We start from the raw sequence: 5,583 nt of genomic DNA on the forward strand, positions 1-5,583 counted from the left end.
TGTACAAAGACATTTCTCCCAACCCCTCTCCTCACTCTTAGTGATGATGTTAATTTGATCCCTCATCGCTGACTCCCCAACCTGAGAAAATATTTTTTCCCTGTTCACACTGCCAAAACCCTGCACAATTTTAAAAACTGCTGTTAAATCTCTTAGCTTTCTCTGCCCCAGTGGAAATAGCCCCAGTATCTCACCTCTCATAACTACTGATTTGCATCCCTGTCACCTTTCTGGTGAATTTACACTGCACGTTCTCTATGGCTTTAATGTTCTTTCTATAATGGGGTGCCCAAAACTGCACACAGCCTCTAACTGTAGACTAACCACTGCCTTTATTTATAAATCCTAAAATGCTGCTGGTCTTTTGTTTTTATCTACTCACACTCACACTTCCAGGGAGTTATAAAATTGAACCTCTTGTCCTCACTTTTTGCCACACCCTCTACATTGTGTGGTTATCAAATTTGAATACTCTGCTCCTTATGCCTAAGTCCAAATCATCGATGTACATCCAAAAAAAAGACCCCTTCCAATCTCGCCAACACCCATTTACCCAACTCTTGTTTCTTGTCAATGCCTTCTGAAAATCCATATATATCGCATTCTTTTCCTCCAATCAATGGTCACTTCTTCAAACCACTCTTGAATTTGTCAACACAACTTATCTTTAACAAAACTTGACTTGAGACGGATAGATAGAGGCAAACTGTTTCCTGTAGTTGCGGAGCCACCGACACAAAAATAAATGTAAGCGATTTAGAACAGAGGGCAGGAGAAACTCCTTCAGAGTTGTGAGGCTGTGGAATTCACTTCCAGGGTTAGTGATTGAGGCAGAAATTATGTCAACTTTCAAGATTAGCTTGGAGAGGTAGGTGAAGCAAAGGAGCTGAAGGGATATGGAAACGGGGTAAATGTGATTAGAACTACTTGCTCGTGTGGAGGGTAAATGCTGACGACTGGTTGGGTCGAATGGCCTGTTTTCATGTGACTTCTATGTTCGCTGTACCTACTATTTCTATAATTATCACATGCATCTCTAAATGTTCATGCATTTTATCTCAAATTCTGGTTTCTAACAGTTTGTCCACAACAGACATTAGACTAACTGGACTATAGATACCTGATTTATCCTTCTCTCTCTCTCGGACAAATCTGATCCTATCCTCACACAACACACTTATTCTCGCAGTAATCATTGGATTGTGATCAGCAAGAGGAACCCTGGATGATTTTCTCTCTTACTCAAGGGTCTCGAGACCAACCAAAGCCCTCCCCCCACTACTTCTACTCCAGCTCCGACCAACTAAAGCCTCCCCCCACTCCTGCTCCGACCAACCGAAGCCCCCCGTACTCTTGCTCCTGCTCCAGCTCTGACCAACTGAAGCCCCCCTACTACTCCTGCTCCAGCTTTGACCAACTGAAGCCCCCCTACTACTCCTGCTCCAGCTTTGACCAGCTGAAACCCCCCTACTCCTGCTCCAGCTCCGACCAACTGAAGCCCACCCTACTATTCCTGCTCCAGCTCCGACCAACTGAAGCCCCCCTACTCCTGCTCCAGCTCTGACAAACTGAAGCCCACCCTACTATTCCTGCTCCAGCTCCGACCAACTGAAGCCCCCCTACTCCTGCTCCAGCTATGACCAACTGAAGCCCACCCTACTACTCCTGCTCCAGCTCTGACCAACTGAAGCCCACCCTACTACTCCTGCTCCAGCTCTGACCAACTGAAGCCCACCCTACTATTCCTGCTCCAGCTCCGACCAACTGAAGCCCCCGTACTCCTGCTCCAGCTCCGACCAACCAACAAAGAAAGACTCCCATTTCTATAGTTCCTTTCACGTTCTTTGGACATCCCAAAGTGCTTTACTGTCAATGACGTTCTTTTGATGTTTTAATGTGAATTTTCCCTAGTAACAGCAGAAATGTGCTGTGGGGAGTCCCAGCCCCCTCACATTACCACCATCCCATCATGATGGGCCGAGGGGAGTCCCAGCCCCCAGTGTATTGCCATTGCACTGCAGAAAGAGTCAATGATCAGAATGGCTTTGCTGCTGATGCAGTAAGGAAGTGCTCTTGTGTTTTAGGGATGGGCAATAAATGCCGGCCTTGCCAGCGACGCCCACATTCCATGAACGAATAAAAAAAAAATTCTATCCCCCTAGAAATGAACCCGTGCTTGGTTTGCTTTTTTAAAAAATGGCCTTATTAATCTGCATTGAAACTTTTAATGATTTGTGAATCTGTACCCCCAGATCCCTTTGTGCCTCTACCCTGGGCTTGTGCAACAGTTTTATCCAGAGATTTTCCCTCTTTTCTTCTGGTGGTGAGAGGTGCTGACTCTTGCTAAGTATTGTTCAATGGGTGCTCCAGTATCACACTCAAGTGGTCACTCTTCAAGTGCGAGCCCAGGCAATGAGTGTCAGCCGGGTATTTGCTCATAAGAGCATAAGAAATAGGAGCAGGAGTAGGCCATTCGGCCCCTCGAGCCTGCTCTGCCATTCAATCTTTATCATGGTCCTGTACTAATCCAGACGGCCCCATGTTCAATCCCCAGTCTGTGCTGTGTTAGCTGAGACTAGTCAGCGCAGAAGCTGGTCTCTGTGCCCCCAGGCTAGCAAGGGGAAGAAAATACAAGTGCACTGTCCAGGGACCTCTACCAGAGAGTGCGTGTGGAGTATTTTTGGACACTAAGGGAATCAAAGGATATGGGGATAAGACAGGATAGTGGAGTTGAGGTTGAAGATCAGCCATGATCTGATTGAATGGCAGAGCAGGCTCGAGGGGCCGAATGGCCTACTCCTGCTCCTATTTCTTATGCTCTTATGAGCAAATACCCGGCTGACACTCATTGCCTGGGCTCGCACTTGAAGAGTGACCACTTGAGTGTGATACTGGAGCACCCATTGAACGATACTTAGCAAGAGTCAGCACCTCTCACCACCAGAAGAAAAGGGGGAAATCTCTGGATAAAACTGTTGCACAAGCCCAGGGTAGAGGCACAAAGGGATCTGGGGGTACAGATTCACAAATCATTAAAAGTTTCAATGCAGATTAATAAGGCCATTTTTTAAAAAAGCAAACCAAGCACGGGTTCATTTCTAGGGGGATAGAATTTTTTTTTTATTCGTTCATGGAATGTGGGCGTCGCTGGCAAGGCCAGCATTTATTGCCCATCCCTAATTGCCCTTGAGAAGGTGGCGGTGAGCCGCCTTCTTGAACCGCTGCAGTCCATGTGGTGAAGGTTCTCCCACAGTGCTGTTAGGAAGGGAGTTCCAGGATTTTGACCCAGCGACGATGAAGGAACGGCGATATATTTCCAAGTCGGGATGGTGTGTGACTTGGAGGGGAACGTGCAGGTGGTGTTGTTCCCATGTGCCCGCTGCTCTTGTCCTTCTAGATGGTAGAGGTCGCAGGTTTGGGAGGTGCTGTCGAAGAAGCCTTGGCGAGTTGCTGCAGTGCATCCTGTGGATGGTACACACTGCAGCCACTGTGCACCGGTGGTGAAGGGAGTGAATGTTTAGGGTGGTGGATGGGGTGCCAATCAAGCGGGCTGCTTTGTCCTGGATGGTGTCGAGCTTCTTGAGTGTTGTTGGAGCTGCACTCATCCAGGCAAGTGGAGAGTATTCCATCACACTCCTGACTTGTGCCTTGTAGATGGTGGAAAGGCTTTGGGGAGTCGGGAGGTGAAAAGCAGAGAAGTTATACTAAACTTGTCTAGAACCTTGGTTAGACCACACTTGAAGTATTGTGCACAATTCTGGTCTCCATATTATAAAAAGGATATAGAGGCATTGGAGAGGGTGCAAAAAAGATTCACAAGGATGATACCAGAACTGAGAGGTTGTTACTATCAGGAAAGACTGAACAGGCTGGGGCTCTCTTCTCTCGAAAAGAGAAGGCTGAGGGCTGACCTAAAAGAGTAATTATGAAAGGGTTTGATAGGGTAGATGTAGAGAAAATGTTTCCACTTGTGGGAGAGTCCGAAACTAGGGGCCATAAATATAAGATCGTCACAAATAAATAAGGAATAATAATAAATGAGAAACTTCTTTACCAAGAGAGTGGTGAGAATGTGGAAATCGCTCCCACAAGGAGTAGTTGAGGTGAATAGTGTAGATGGATTTAAGGGGCAGCTCGATAAACACATGAGGGAGAAAGGAATAGAAGGATATGCTGATGAGGGGAGGGAGGAGGCTCGTGTGGAGCATAAACGCCGACATGGACTAGTTGGGCCGAATGGCCTGTTTCTGGGCTGTACATTCTATGCAAGTCCTGCCCTGTGGGACCAGTCCCTTCCCTGGGTGCCCTGCCCTGTGGGACTGGGCCCTCCTGTCCCTCCTTTCTCAATAATAAAAATAACCAAAAGCTGGGAATGGGTAACCAGTTTTACAGAATTGGAAGTTGACATAACCCGAGTCAGTTATTAGAGGCTCTTCATGCAGCAGCCTAAGTATATATGACTGGACAGAATTAATGTGCATCAGTGTTTTTGTGCAGTTGGTGCCTCTCCGGGATCTGTTGGAGATTGTGGCTACAAATATACTTCAGAACAGAGGGACATTGCTGAGACTGGTGACATGGGCTTTGTGGTCCTGAATGAATATTTCACATCGGTATTTACGGTTGAGAAAGGCATGGATGTTAGGGAACTTGGGGAAATAAATAGTGATGTCTTGAGGAGTGTACATATTACAGAGAGGGAGGTGCTGGAAGTCTTAACGCGCATCAAGGTAGATAAATCTCCGGGACCTGATGAAATGTATCCCAGGACGTTATGGGAGGTTAGGGAGGAAATTGCGGGTCCCCTAGCAGAGATATTTGAATCATCCACCGCTACAGGTGAGGTGCCTGAAGATTGGAGGGTAGCAAATGTTGTGCCTTTGTTTAAGAAGGGCGGCAGGGAAAAGCCTGGGAACTACAGACCAGTGAGCCTGACATCTGTAGTGGGTAAGTTGTTAGAGGGTATTCTGAGGGACAGGATCTACAGGCATTTGGAGAGGCAGGGACTAATTAGGAACAGTCAGCATGGTTTTGTGAGAGGAAAATCATGTCTCACGAATTTGATTGAGTTTTTTGAAGGGGTAACCAAGAAGATAGATGAGGGCTGTGCAGTAGACGTGGTCTACATGGACTTCAGCAAAGCATTTGACAAGGTACCGCAAGGTAGGTTGTTACATAAGGTTAAATCTCATGGGATCCAAGGTGAGGTAGCCAATTGGATACAAAATTGGCTTGACGACAGAAGACAGAGGGTGGTTGTAGAGGGTTGTTTTTCAAACTGGATGCCTGTGTCCAGCGGTGTGCCTCAGGGATCGGTGCTGGGTCCGCTGTTATTTGTTATTTATATTAATGATTTGGATGAGAATTTAGGAGGCATGGTTAGCAAGTTTGCAGATGACACCAAGATTGGTGGCATTGTGGACAGTGAAGAAGGTTATCTAGGATTGCAACGGGATCTTGATAAATTGGGCCAGTGGGCCGATGAATGGCAGATGGAGTTTAATTTAGATAAATGTGAGGTGATGCATTTTGGTAGATCGAATCGGGCCAGGACCTACTCCGTTAATGGTAGGGCGTTGGGGA

This window comes from Heptranchias perlo, chromosome 35 (genome assembly GCF_035084215.1).
Source record: "Heptranchias perlo isolate sHepPer1 chromosome 35, sHepPer1.hap1, whole genome shotgun sequence".
In the NCBI taxonomy this organism is placed as follows: Eukaryota; Metazoa; Chordata; class Chondrichthyes; order Hexanchiformes; family Hexanchidae; genus Heptranchias; species Heptranchias perlo.